The 15,466-nt window shown below is 37.6% G+C and overlaps 1 pseudogene; it reads left to right on the top strand.

Annotated features, from left to right (window-relative positions):
• The first annotated feature begins 10,493 nt into the window (after window positions 1–10,493).
• Window positions 10,494–15,347, top strand: LOC110752904 (aspartate--tRNA ligase 2, cytoplasmic-like; annotated as a pseudogene).
• The last annotated feature ends 119 nt before the right edge of the window (window positions 15,348–15,466 follow it).

Here is a 15,466-nt window from a genome sequence, read left to right as displayed (position 1 = left end):
TGTTCCAGATTTAAAGGAACCATTATCACATCGTAAACCACGGTTGACTACATCCTCAAGTATGGTCAATAATGCTTCTTCCTCATGTGCTTTCCACACCCTTCTACTTCCTTTTGATTGACTAGACTGTCAACTCTCCATTCCTATAGCCAATATAGACAATATAATTTGCATATATATAATTAAGAAAAAAAAGTTGGAAGATCAAATAAAATAACTTCTACTTATCAAAACAAATAGTCTATTACAAACACATCCAAAGAGTCTACTACAAAAAAATACAAATAAATTATATGAATTCAACTACAACTTAATGTCTGTTCCTATTCCACTCATCATACATTTGCATAGCCAAATTATTCCTCCATGCAGTCCATTGATCTGAAGGTTCAATAGTGCTAAGTACATCACCATCTTGGTTAGTTTCCCCATTTTCAGTACCATTCAATTCATTCTCCAATGGATCAATAGCCATCTCGCCACGAATAAGATTATGTAATAGGCAACAAGCTGTAATTATTTTACATTGTGTCTCAATTGGGAAAAATGTTGGACTTCGCAAGATACCCCAACGCATCTTAAGAAGTCCAAAACACCTTTCAATCACATTTCTTGCAGCAGCATGCTTCATATTGAAATACACTTCATGATTATTAGGTGCCCTTCTATTCCTCCATTCAGATAGATGATATCTTGTACCCCTATAAGGAGCCAGATATCCTTGACTATTTGTGTACCCACCATCCACAAGATAATAACATCCTAACAATTAAACAAATATTATATTATTCTAAAAAATTTAATGAAGCTTAATATTACCATAATGAAACACAATAATCTAATTTTACCTGTAGGAACTCTTAATCCTGTTGGTCTACTAATTGCATCTCGTAACACCCTAGAATCAGATGCAGATCCTTCCTAACCAGGGAAAACAAATATAAATTTCATGTCAGGAGTACAAACTCCCAATACATTGGTTGCAACCTCCCCCTTTCGTGTTCGATATCTTGGTTTATCTTGTTCAGGGACACGAACCCTAATGTAAGTCCCATCCAATGCCCCCAAGCATTTCTACGCAATTTAAAAAAAAAGGGTACCTTAGAAACTTAAAATATAAATATAATAATAAAATTGACCAATCTTAATTTAATTTCACAGTATCTTAAACCATCTCCATCTATTATCAGTGCAATTATCAGGGATGGGTTTCGGCACCTTCAAAAGTCTACCTTGTAATCTTAACACTCCATCCAAGATTGAATTGAAGTACCTACTAATAGTCTCCCCCGATCGCTTAAATCTACTACTCATTGTACGATTCTTCACATGATGCGCGAGTGTATGTAAAAACATACACACCTGCTCTTCTATGGTTACTGAACCATTTGTTCTCACTCTCCCATCATCACGAACCAATTGACATAAATAATGAAAAGTTCTCCTATCCATCCTAATTTGGTTCACACATTGTATGTCATCAATTCCTATAATGCTATCTAAATAATTTGACCGAGTTGCAATCCTAAAAAACCTTTGACTCCTAATGGCATTCCGTTGTTGGCGCCGTTGTTCCAAATTGTAGTTTTTCATGAACCACGTCATGCACAAAGCCATGATATGCAAGAACCACAATCTAGTAATAAAGTATGCCACAATCTTTCTTTCATCCATATCTAGGCATAATAAAAAGGAAATTTTTTTAGTAAAAGTAACATTAATTAGATGTTTAGCAATATAATTACACAACATGTAAAATTGAAATAATATAATAATAAGTAGAAGTCTGTACATGACAGAAGACTACAAAATAACATCTCGTTTGCATAAACCTAACTAGAATCAACAATCTGTTCAAAAATTTATAATATATATTATATCATTCTTTTCAATTGTTATCTTTGACAAAGATAACTACAAGAGGTGGCGGATTTCCACAACATAAAGCAATTGTTATCAATTGTTATCTTTGATATATTACAATTGATAACACCTTAGCCAGTTCAAGCTTTAAGAATAAATAATTTTTGAACTGGCTAAGGTGTATATACACCTTTTTCCACAAAAATTCTTTTCATTCTTTTCAATTGTTATCTTATCTTTTCAGTGTTAACCTTTTTCAATTATTTATTTTATCCTAATTCAAGCTATCCAGGGGGTTTGGCGTCATATATCAAAACTACTAGAGAACTCTTAGCCAGTTCAAAAGCTGGAAAGAACCCATTTGACGACTTCACACCTTCTGTAAGGGCTATATATTCTTAAACAGCAAACAAAACAAAACAAATTCTCTCTCTCTATATATAATATATCATTCTTTTCAATTGTTATCTTTGACAACGAAATAATTCATAACCTAATTTCCACAAAAATTTAATAAAAGATGAAATATATAAAGAAGAGAGAAGAAGCATACTGGAGAGAGTATGAAAAAGAGAGAGATAAGTGAGAGATGAATACCTGAAGAAGAGTGAAGAGAATAACCTGTAGAGAAGATAGCAGAGAAGAACCCTAGGGAGAAGAAGATGAAAAGAGCGTCGGATTTTTCTTGTAGAACGCGTGTTCTTTTTCTCTAGCCATATAATTAAGCGTGTATTATCTAAACCGGAGTGTGTGGGTTGTATTAGTTAGTCAGGTAAGGAGAGTATTAAAAGCCCAACCCGTATAAAATAGTCAGGTAATTAAATAATACAAGTTGACACCAAACACATGACATGGACTATTTACTCCTATCCAAAGTCTAATACGGTGTACCAAACGAGCCCTAAAGTCTAATACGGTGTACCAAACGAGCCCTAAATACCATAGTTATGGGCTTGTAACTTATGAGTTGTTAATGTCTTTTTACCATTGTAAGCCTATAACTAAGAGGTCTTATCAAGATGAGAAATACAAGTTGATTCAACAATTTCTATTGTCTTTCTCTACTTTCCAATTCTCTCTACAATTTTCCCTTAGTTATATAACAAAATCCAATATATTCCATTAAAAATAAATATTATGTCAAAGAAACAAAGAAACAAAAACAAGAATAGAAAATAAATAAATAAATAAAAACCAACATAAAAAACTATTGAAGTTAAAACCCTAGAAATTAAAGAGAGAATGAAGAATGAAATTTATAGTTAAAACCCTAGAAATTAAAGAGAAAGAGGAAAGAATGAAATTGAGATGAAATAAACATAATATGCCTTTTACCTGAGTCTTGTAGCTTCTTAGAAGTGTGCTTCGATTGATTCAACAAGAAAAAAATAATAGGAAGAATAGAAGAGATTCAAGAGAAGAGATTGCGTGAAATAGATTGGTGTATTTTCAGAAGTTTGTAAATTTCATTAAACCCAATGCCTCTTTGAAACTGATTCCCGCATAATCAGAAAATGAAAGCATCTCATTAGCTGCTTTCCCTTATAGCTTTCTCTCACAATAAATTTTAACAATAAGTGATTTTCTCATAGTTTACCACATGGGCTGAGCTTCCCAAATTTTTTTTAAAAATCACTTATCACCCCAAATAAGCAATGCCAAACTGGCACTTAGTCGTCAGGTGTCAAACGGGTCGAGTCGGCCTGGCCCATTTAGAGACGGTCTATTTAATAAATGGGCCCGCTCGTGTCAGGCCACTAAACGGGCCCGAGCCCACGGCCCTAGCCTATATGGATTGGGCCATGCTCGTGTCAGGCCACTAAACGGGCTAATATGGGCCCACCCCAAATTTGACTTATGTATTGTATTTTTTTTACAACTTCATTTAAATTTTTTTACAATTATGTATATACTAACAAGATTTATTATTTGTTGAAAAAAGAGGCTAATAACTTAATTTAAGGTACTTTTAAATAGAAAATTGCTAAATTATTGTTTGGGTTTTAAAAATTGAAACTTGAAAAACAAAATCATTATTTTATATATAAAGAAAACATTAAATTTTAATATATATTATTAGAGAAAATAAATAGACTTGAATTTAAGATAGAAATATAATAATATTATGTGTTATTTTTTTCTAAAACAAATATAATTTAATAGATGGACTTGCAGGCATGTTGGGTTTCATCAATTTCATTTATCATCGCATTCTATTAGTTCTAGCATCTCATCCCTCAAATGTGTCCTAATTATAATTGAAGTTTTTATAGTTTAGTAGCAAATGTAATTTTTTATCCAAGGAGTACCACTTCATTAAATCTGATAGTTATCTCCCGTCCATTTGAAGACTGTATACAATCTTTATAAGTGCCTAGGGACGTTCCATGGGTGTCTTTGGAAATACATGGCTACCTATAGTGAATAGGGTCCACTCATTATTTATATTTTCTAGTCAAGAGAATAGCTGACAGGACTCGACCCAAATTCCACTTTGGAATCTGCGTCGAACCCTGTGCATATCCAACACTTGTTAGGTGCTGGGCACACGTGAACAAATTGCCCTTTAAACTAAACTCAAAAATTCTTTTAAGGTTTGACTTCTGCCGAAAAATCGGCAGAGTCTCCCCTATAAATTGCTCGTTTCCCAATAATTTACACCTATACAAAATGCAATTCTTATATCCTCAAGCGTTCAACATGCACAATGTTAGAGTACACACAATCCAACCTCAAATATGTGTGGCCTTAGGCCTTACAAAAATCCTAGGGCAATATCAAAGCCTACTAATTAATTTAGTTTTCAGAAAATAATACGGTTACAGTAGGATATCCTACATAATGGAAGTGGATGAGTGGTGAGTGATGAATGCCCAGTGGTGGTGCTCCGATCCTCATTGTCATCCTCATTCACTTCAGCCAAGTTAACTTGCCGACAATTGGGACAATTGTTGGATTTGTGGCCCAGTTTGCCGCACGATAACAGTGATCTCCATAAGGTTTTGCATAAGGATTCGGTCTCTAAAAACGACCCTTATCCCAAGTGCGGCTACTGCCTTCTACTGCTCCTTTTGTGCCCTGCCATTTGTTAGTATTATTATTCCCAGGAACATGTGCAATTTCTTTACCTTTATCTTTTGCAGGGACAGATGAATCGGCAGATTTCTTTTGAAAATTGCCAGAACTTAATCGTCTCTCGTTCTCCATAAGCTCTGCCTTGAGGGCCATGCTATTGGCCTCTTGCACGGTCCAGAAAGTCTACAACCCAATTTGATCTTGAATGGAAGGTTTAAGCCCATTCATGTACCTTGCCACTTGTTGACTATTGGTTTCATCTAGGCTATTACGTTCTGCGAGGTGCAAAAATTCAGATGTATACTCTGCCAACATCCTATGGCCTTGGATGCAATTGTGGTAAAGGTAGTACAAATATTGCTCAAAGTCTACCGGGAGGAATCTGTCCATCATTAATTGCTTCATCCATCGCCAAGTTGCTTTGCCTTGCCTTTGGCGCGTCTTTTGTAATTGATCCCACCATACTGCAACACTTCCTTTGAGATGAAAAGTTGTTAGCTTCACCATCTTCGCCTTGGGAACCTTCACCATCTTCCAATCAAATCACATTTCAAACCCGACCTAAACACAGTTATGCATACACTTGCCAATATGAAAATAATATTCATTTGAAAAAAAAAATCCACTCACAACAAGTCCAAAGCTAGCTTAACCGTGAGCGAGTTCATCATGAGCGATACATTACGCCTGGGTACCTAGATCAACGAAAATAGCTGATGGAATCGCCGAAAATGGCATCGAAACTTCGAAAATCACCTCGAACTTCCAGTCATTCCAGTTTAATTTCCTTGGGTTTTTGAGCTGGGAAAATGGGTGGGTTAGAGAGAGGACATTGATATGAAACTTTTGCAACCAATTTCGCTCGAATCGGACACTGGACATCGACGAAATTGCTGTCGGAAATTTGCTGCCGCGCGTGGAGAGAGAGAAAGTCTCGCCTAGAGAGAGAGAGAGAGAGAGAGAGAGAGAAATTCCAAAAAAAGGAATCTGATCTGTTACTTAAATTGGAACTTCGCAATATTTATGGTTGTGCCACTGCACTTCTGTAAATCATAACTTCTTCGTTTTAAGTTCGAATTGAGCCTAACGTGTGTCTATGAACTTGTATTCACAAGCTCTATGCAACGGTGCTACTTAATTCCCCACATTCCTTTTTGAAAAAAAAAGTGACTAAAGTATCCCTACTCTAAGGGCATAAATGTAATTACACAATTAAATAATTAATTAGTAACAATTTGTTGGGTCGGGGTGTTATAGTCAAGCATGTTGTGGACATTGACGACAAGAAGGCGCATGGCATGCGAGATATTAAGGATGCCCCACCCAAGCCTTTAGTTGAGAAGTCGAAGACTAGTGATCTGCCATGTAGAGATGCTGTCGCCAAACTTGATTCCCTTGCCAAGGAGCGGAGAGCAGTTGACCTTCCTTATAGGAGTTCGAGTTGTCTACACCAATCTATGGAGGAGGACCGACCGAAGAAAGCTGCTTCTTCGCTGGGCAAGCACATGCCATATGCTGAAATATGAGAAACCAAGGGTGGAGCTGGTCCATGTTATGTTTTCCTAATTAGATTTGTGCACTAGATACTAAGTCATATAAGGTTTAATAAGAGTTTAATTAAAGTTATGCCTTGAGGCCCAAAACCTTGTGAAATAAGGAAGGGTTTTGAAGCCTAATTAAGGAGTCGTATTTGTTCGTTTTTGCGTGAACCAATTCAAGTGGGCTTAAAAGATAAGTCAAGTCGGCCTCGATGATGAGTAGAGACGACTTGACCTAGCCGTATATAAGCTAAAGGCCCTGCTCTCATCAGACACGTTCTCTAAACCTATTCTCATCATAAAGAGAGAGCTGAAACAGATTCTGAGAGAGAGTAGAAGTCTTGAGCCGTTGCTGCGTTGCTGTGCTTGCTAGGATTGCTATTGTTGTGGATTGGATGAGTTCATAGGCTGTATACTCAAGGAAGATGGCTCCAGGTATGTCTTCCATGTCTTTATACGTATTACATGTTTGTGTGAAAGATCTAGATTATGTATTAAAGAAATCTAACAGTCCAACCTTGTTGACTCCCTCTGCCCCCTGATCGGCTAATCATGTAGGGACTTTCCCAACTGGGCTTCATCTTCTTTGATCCTTGTCTTTGCACGATAACGTTTAGGATTTGTTGAAGGAGGTTTATTTGTTGCATCATGTGTTGAAGGCAGTGGCAATGTTGTAAATTAGTTTGGGTCTTTTTAATGAAACTTGGGATGGGATGGGATGGGATGGGATGGCTTCAATTGGTGGCAATGTTGTAATTTAGAGGTTATTTTAGTGCTATTTTGTTTTTGAAAATGGGCTCTGGGTTTTTTAATTGAATTTCTATAGGATTGGGTTTTCTACTATTTCAAGCCCCACTGTCGGGCTTGAAACTCAATCTCCCCCCCTTTTTTTTTTCTTTTTTTGAGTTTTTAAAAATAGGCCTACCAAACATATTTTTTGAACTTTGAACTTAAAATCTGTTTGTGAGTTTAAGAAATTGGATTCAAATCCAATATCAAATGGGCATTAATTTTCATATGAAATCACAACACATGATTGAACAGAACGACGCCACCAGGCCGGCAATAAAGAGAACATTTTCAACAAAACTTAAGAGCATGAGCCACCAAACATAGTCTTAAATGGAGCCCAAAAAGCCTTCTCAAGTAAACCACCAACCCCATCTGCAGCTTTACTAATGACATCCCCCCATTACAAGCAATAAAAGTTCAAATTCAAAAGAACGTGTTTATTTCTGCCATCAAGCTGCAAACCAATACACAAAATTAATTAAAGGCAAAATAATACAAATTCAACAATAAAAACCCACTAAGTTTACCAAAAACTACAACAACAACAAAGGCGAAGAAAAATAAAGCAAAAGAAAGAAATTAACGGAGAAAAAGAGAGCCTTGTCTATTGGAGTCTCTCTCTTGTTGGACGTTTTGTGATTTTTAGTAGCAAATGGTGAGATTGGGTGGAGGTTTTGTTATTTTGTGACGAGGGAGGGAGGGAAGGGAATGAGAAACCGTTTCAACTCAACAATCGGGAAATAAAATAAAATAGATTGAAAAATAGGACTGGGCTGGCTGGGCCCATTTATACGCATAAAACCAAATCCAAAACTTGAAATCCAACTTCGACCAGGAAATCACTCCAACAGTTGCTTGCAGGAAAGGATCCGCTGTCCCTATTTTTCATGTCCTTTCGTGTCCCTTGTATAATTTGTTGACACATGTCCACCCATTTAACCCCAATAATAACACTGTTAACTTTCAATAAAATTAAAATTAAAAGAAATTAAATCCTAAACAAAAAAAACAGCAGTCACAAAGTTCCCCACCCAAGTACCAAGTACCCAACCTCGCTGGTTCCAGCCCCCTCACTAGAGTCGGCCCATGGGCTGTTCGACCGCACAAAGCCTCCTAAATTTAAGGGCCTCTAAATTTTTCCAAGTGAACGTATTAAATTAACTAGAAGATGAAAATGAAATATTAAATATCACACCACAACGCCACATGCAGATGCCCCAAAACCAAAACCAAAATTGAATTGATCCCAATATTAATTATCAACCAATTCCACGACTTGGAGAGTAGAGGCCCTAATTTGATTCGTTTTCCTCTTTCCAACACTCACGCTGCAACTCTTCTTTTATTTATTTATTATCGTCTGAAACCTGTGTTTTCCTCTTCCCAACTCTCATGCTGCGAAACCATTCTAATCATTGTTTTCTCTTTTCAGTAAGTCTCTCACTCTCCTCCATCAAAATAAAGTCATTTCTCTTCAGTAACACCCTCTTCCATCAAAATTTGGATTGTAAAAACCCAAGCTTTAGCCATTTCCCCAAAATCACAGTTCTTTTCTATTTTGTTCATTTTGATGGGTATTCAATGTTGGGCTTGGTTTCATTTTAGTGGCATTCTCCCTCCCTCATTCACATGAGAATTCACCAACCATTGAAATTTGAAAATCAATTTATCAGCTCTCTGATTTGGAAGAGAGACTAAAAAAATATTTATGGGAAGCTCCTTCTGAAGGTGTTCTTCCCGTGTCATGAAATTTTGGTTCTATATGGATTACTTTTTTTTTTTTTTTTTTTTTCTACTTGTATATATAGGGCCTCGACATCCATACTTGCATAGGGCCTCCAAAATCAATGGACCGGCTTTGCCCCTCACCTAAGCCAAACACAACCTCCACCCTATTGCCCACTTCTCTTCCACTACCACCTCCTCCTCTTCTTCCCGATCTCCCCTCCAATTTGGGTTTCATAATTGGAAGGGTTTCATAATTGGAAGGGTTTCAATTTTGATAGTCTTTCAATTGGGTTTCTGGGATTCTTTTTTTTTTTTTTTTGGTCGAATTCTGGGATAAAGGCTTGAATCGGTGATCTAATAATTTTATTGAATGAATTGAAGGGTCTTGAGGTAGTTTGCATTGTGAGGGAATTTCAAGGACGGGAAGAGGTTGGTGCTGCTGCGGAGGGAGGAGGTTAGGGAAGGGGAAGAAGGATAAATTGGGTTTCTGGGATTGTGTACTGGTATATGGTTTTCCTTCATGATCTTTCAATTGGGTTTCTGCATTCAATTGTATACTTGTTTTTCAATTGGGCTTCTGGGATTCATAATTTGGATTTCTCAATTGAGATATTGGTATATGGTGATTTTGTGGCCGAGGGAGGAGGTCAGGAAGGGGAAGAAGGGGAAGGGGCATGAAGGTCACGAGGGGTGGTTGCTGGCTGCTATGGTGTTGGTTTTTTCTTTCTAAATTTTATTAAGTTAATGGTGTTAATTCAGGGTTAAGTGGGTGGACATGTGTCAAACAATTAGATAGGGGACACAAGGGTACATGTAATTTGGGGACAGCAGATCCGCTCCCGTTGCTTGCAGCCCAAGTTCTTTTGGTTTTGTGTGATTTAGGGTTTCTGTATTTTGAATGTAATATATATATATATATATATATATATATATTTAAGATTATAACGAGGGAAGAAGCACTGCCCCAAATTTGATGAAGAAAGCGGTACTTCCTGCCTCTCAATTTGTCCAAAACATGAAGGTAACCGCTGTTCTAGTTGCTATGAAAATTGCATCTTTCTTTTTTGCTCAGATGCCAAAATAGTATCAAAATTGCATCTTTATATTTTCCCACAATCTAACTTTAGGATAGAAATTGGATTTTTATCCTATTATCTTTAGGTTTTAGTTTTCTATAAATACCCCTTGTATTCATTGGAATATGACTGAGTTATTGAGTAGTTTATTTTTCAGAGATTAGAATCTGCACGGTCAACTCAAGGTAAACCCACACACAGTCTCTGGTTCATGCTTTTCTTCTCTCCCTCCTCATTCGTAAATCCACAATATCTCATTCATATTTGCCTATGCACCCTCTGGTTCATGTATTAAGTGTCGATTGAAGAACGAAGCATTCGTTTTTTGTGTTTTTTTTGCCTTCAATTAAAATTTTTAAATATATTTTCTTGCTGTTGTGAACTTGTGATGCTTGTTGTTTTTAAGGTTTAAATATAAAATATGGAAGAGACACCCTCCGTCAGCAAAAAGGCTGCCACGAAGCAAGAGAAGCTTCGCCAGCGCCAAGAGCAACAAGCCTTGGCTGCCGCGGCTTGCTCTCTTGCCCTCGACAACGAGCAGGACCCGCTCACAGCCAATTACGGAGACTTTCCGCTAAACGAGTAGCAATCTAACAGAGCGGAGCACATCAGCCAACCGACTGATGTCGGCGCTCTGACCAACGCATTGGAGAACTGCTCGGTGTGGATTCGAGGCCAAGCACAGACTATCCGAGCCGTCGGGAAGAACATGGTATTTGTGGTCGTCAGAAAGAGCAGCTTCACCGTGCAATGTGTGGTTACGGTCCAGCCTGATACTGTGAGCTGCCAGATGGTGAAGTAGGTCACTGGTTTGAGTCGGGAATCATTTATCGAGATTGAAGGTGTTGTGTCTGTTCCTAGTGTTGAGATAAAAGGCACAACACAACAGGTATTTTTTATTATTATTTATAATTATAATCTTTCTTCTTTTTTTCTTTCTTCCTAACGTTGTCTTTTAAATTATAAAAATGAAGGGCTTTGTGCCCAAATTTTTGAAAGAGAAGTATTTAAGGAATGCTGATTCATTCAAAGGAGGTTATGGATTTGAATTATTGGTTTTAATTAGGTGGAGGTTCAAGTGAGGAAATTGTATTGTGTGAGTAAGGCTGCAATGTTAACTTTTAACATTGACGATGCTGCTCGAAGCAATGCTGAAATCGAAAAAGCTTTGCAGGTACAATGACCATTTGAGATAGTAAGATGAGAGGTTTTTTATGAATTGGATTCTTGACATTTTGTCAAGTATTTGGTTTGTTTTGTTTTAGTTATGTGTATTTATTGCATTGTGTGGTGTGTTTTTAGGCTGGAGAAAAAGTTGCTCGCATTAATTAGGACACGCGCTTGAATAATAGAGTTCTTGACTTGCGAACACCGGCAAATCAGGGATATTCCACATTAACAGTTGTTTATACCCAAAATGAACAGTCAATAAGAACAGGACACGTGGAAGGAATCGAGCCTGGTCGTGGTTGCCTTCGGCACCCGGCCTACCGATCGCTCCATTAGGGCAACCCCCACTTTAGGGACGCGTGGCATGCTCACAATCGACGTCCATAGTCCCACATCGAAAATCCACATCAAGTGCACAGTTCCCAAGGCCTATAAAGGAAGCCAACTACCCCAAAATAGAGGAAATCAGAACTAACGGCATACTGCCTATTTGATCTGTCAGTTAACTTTACTAAATCCGAACTTACTTAAGCATCGAAGAGCCTTCGGCCGGTACCACACCGGTGCCCTAGGCCTTACCGAGCGTTTTTCTCATATTGCAGATTACACTCCCTACCGAGGCCGTCAGGATACCGAAGGCCTAAAATCACTAAGTTGACCATCAAAACCCTGAACCACTTTTTGGCATCAACAACAGTCAAGTTAGAATGGTAGGGTTTGTTTGTACCATTTGAAGATATAAGCTTTGTGTTTATTGTGTTTGTTTCTTTGCAAAGTTGAAGAATATTTGTTGTTAGAGTTGAGTTCTGTATGTAAATGGTTGTGTTATTGTGTAGACCTTTGGGCAGTTTTTGTTTTCTAAAGGCTTTTCCTCAATTGGAATGCCAAAACTGATTGCTGGTTCAAGTGAAGGCGATGCTGATGTGTTTAGATTTGACTACAAGGGTCAACCTGCCTGCCTTGCCCAATCACCCCAGCTTCACAAACAGATGGCCATCCTTAGTGGCTTTCCCCGTGTTTTTGAGATTGGTCCTGTTTTTAGAGCCGAGGATTCACATACCCATAAGCATTTGTGTGAATTTACTGGTCTTGACGTTGAAATGGAGATCGCCAGGCACTATTCTGAGGTAGAATTTGAATGTCTAAGGTCTTCTTATCCCTAGCACTAGCACCCAATATGATCACGGATGTGTGTTATTGAGCAGTTAAATGCTTGTTTTTGCAGGTGATGGATATTGTTGACCGTTTGTTTGTTACAATATTTGGCACTTTGAACAAAACTTGTCAGAAGGAGCTTGAAGCAGTAGGTAGGCAATATCCCTTCGAACCATTGAAGGTAATAATTCCTTTTTTTTTTTGTTTTTTTTTTTTGGACTTAATATTTGTATTGTTGCCTATTTGATTCTGATTATTGACATTTCATAAATTTGCAGTATTTGCCGGAAACTCTACGACTTACGTTTGAAGAAGGTGTTCAAATGCTTAAGGTTAGGAATATTATGTTTATTTACTTACATATATGATTTTTTTTTTTCATGCATGGAATGCTAAAACATGCACAATGACCTGCTTGATTAGTTTAAGAGTTTTCTCCTTTTATTGTAAGTTTGACCTCCTTGTACAGGATGCTGGCGTTGAAGTGGATCCTATGGGGGACCTTAACACTGAGACAGAGAAAAAACTAGGGCGACTGGTTTTGGAGAAGTAATTTTTTATTTGCTTGCTCTATATCTTCATGAGTATATGTTTTAGTTTGTTCTTGTTTAATTTAAATTATGTTGTTATTATAAATGTTTGAACTGGATTTTACTTGATCATAGGTACGGCACTGAGTTCTACATACTGCACCGGTATCCTTTGGCTGTTAGGCCATTCTATACGATGCCTTGCAATGACAATCCTGCCTACAGTAAATCATTTGATGTTTTCATTCGAGGTAAATCATCAATGACTGTATCAGCATCATTGTTGCATTTATATCCTGAATGATTTTGGCTTTAAATATCAATGAAAATCTAATTATCTATTTTCCATCCCTCAGGTGAGGAGATAATTTCTGGTGCCTAGCGTGAGCACAGACCAAAGTTACTCGCGAAAATGGCACAAGCATGTGGGATTGAATTGAAAACAATTTCAACATATATCGATGCTTTTAGGTATTGTTATTTTTTCTTCCCTTGTTGTTGTTATAATGTGTTTAAAATATTCCAAGTAAAAAGCTCTTTACAAAATGGCTTTTTACCATATCTTGTATACCTTATACTGCTCAATATTGTTTAGCATAAGTTTCTTCTGCTCGGGCTCTTGTTAACCCTTATGATGGCTCTTACAGATACGGTGCACCTCCGCACGGTGGGTGTTCACCCGTTTTGATTTGTCTCCTGTAATGGTAGGGTAAAGTTCCTCCTTGTCTTGAAAACCATTAATTGGTCGACAAGTCAACTTTCTTTAGTGTGCGAGCGTGCCACTGCTAGCAATAAAAATTCTAGCAGACTTCTTTAAAAATAAATAACTTGCGCCCCAAGTTACTGATTTCTAAACAAACGATTGTGAATTTGGGTGAGGAATATCTCCCAAGTAAGTTCTTTTCTTGCCTCAGACTGGTGATGACTTCACAATTTTTCACAGTATAAAACGGACAGTTCTGGCCAGAATAGATGGTGAGAAAATGGATTACTTTAAGACAAAACTCTCTTTTACAAGACTCAAAAGGGAAAAATTGACTCCGAGAAGAGAAAAAGACGTTTGGGCTTCCATTTCTGCCTGGGCAGATGCTTCTAATCCGAGCTGGATTGGATATGACTGTGCTGGACTAGACTGTCAACAACTTCAACTGATCTGTTTCAGCTGCAAATCGATGCCAACGTTCGAGTTTGGCAGAGCTTTCAATTTATTTCAAACCCTGGAACGGCTTTGGTCGGGTAGAATTGGGACTTCTTTAGTCTGGAAGAGGCAGAAGTGGCTAGAACTGACTACTGAGCTGGAGCTTTACTGTGGTGTCTGACCTGCTTGATCAGGGCTCTTCATAAATTTGTTTAGGTTTTCATATTTGTAAAAACCTGAACTCTGCTTGCTTTGACTTATGCTGAACCAAATTTGTAACGAAAGAAATCTCATTTTGAATGATTTATTTCTCTAAGTCTGAACTGAAGTTGGGTGTCTTGATTGGTCGCTGTTTGAAGGCTTTTGAGATCAAATGATCATTTTGAGTTTTTGTCTTTTGACTGATTTTTGGTTGTTTGAAATTGGTGATCCTTTGCTCTGTTCACCCTCTCTTGTATTTATAAGAAATGTTTTGGGAGTGGGGGTTCTAATTTCTTTTAATAATGGATGCAAAAAATCTCGAAAGATCTTTTATTTTAAAAAGCAAAAGAAAAGGGGTTTTATCAATCTTGATAGTTTAAGTCCTCAACGATCAGTTTCTGAAACAGTCACTTCCCTGTTTGAATGGGGAACCTCACCTTCTTTTTTCCAGTTTAGCTGCTCTTTCAACCTGTGATGGTAAGTTTGATTTTCCAATTTTAGCAACTCCCTGTTTCCTGCTTATCTCTTTTTAGAAAGCGTAGTCTGCGTATCTTTTTGAAAATGGTGCCTTTTTTGGAGCAGAGAAAATATCTCTGAATAAACAAAACGGGTTTTGATCTCCTGGCTGCAGAGTTTTTCAGAGATGGTCTTCTTTATACCTGCCCCTGTTCATTCCTTATTAACTTCAGTTGAAATTGTTGACTTTTCCAAATCAGAGGGTCACGTGGGTCTGCTTCTCCTTTGGGCTTCTCTCTTTTTTTTCTTTTAATTTAAAACCTGCCAAGCCCATTTTTGGTTCAAGCCCAATTTGGATTCCTTCGAGGCCCAAGTCATGCTTGTGCTTTGATAGTTTCTGGGCCTCCTATGTTGGGCTTGAAATGTATAGTCTAGGCCTGATTTTTGTTGGCAGCTGTTTCAAAATTGTTGTAGGCTTTCTGATTTCGGACTGGGCGCATCAATTTTAGGCCCAAACAGTGGGTTCGGGGTAGGGCTGGAGCGTGTTGTCATGCTATTCTGTTGTTTGGACAACATCCGCAAAACTTCTTTGTTCCCTCGTGATCCACATAGGCTTGCCCCTTAGTACATTCAAGCGGCAAGTTTTCTGAGATTTTGGCAGAATTTGATCTTTAGAGGTAACGTACGATTTGAAGTGAATGGATGGATATGGGTTAGACGAAATATCTTATATCAATTTATCTA

The sequence above is a fragment of the Prunus avium genome, chromosome 8 (assembly GCF_965620075.1).
Source record: "Prunus avium chromosome 8, drPruAviu1.hap1.1, whole genome shotgun sequence".
Lineage (NCBI taxonomy): Eukaryota > Viridiplantae > Streptophyta > Magnoliopsida > Rosales > Rosaceae > Prunus > Prunus avium.
This window is presented reverse-complemented; position numbering and strand designations above follow the sequence as displayed.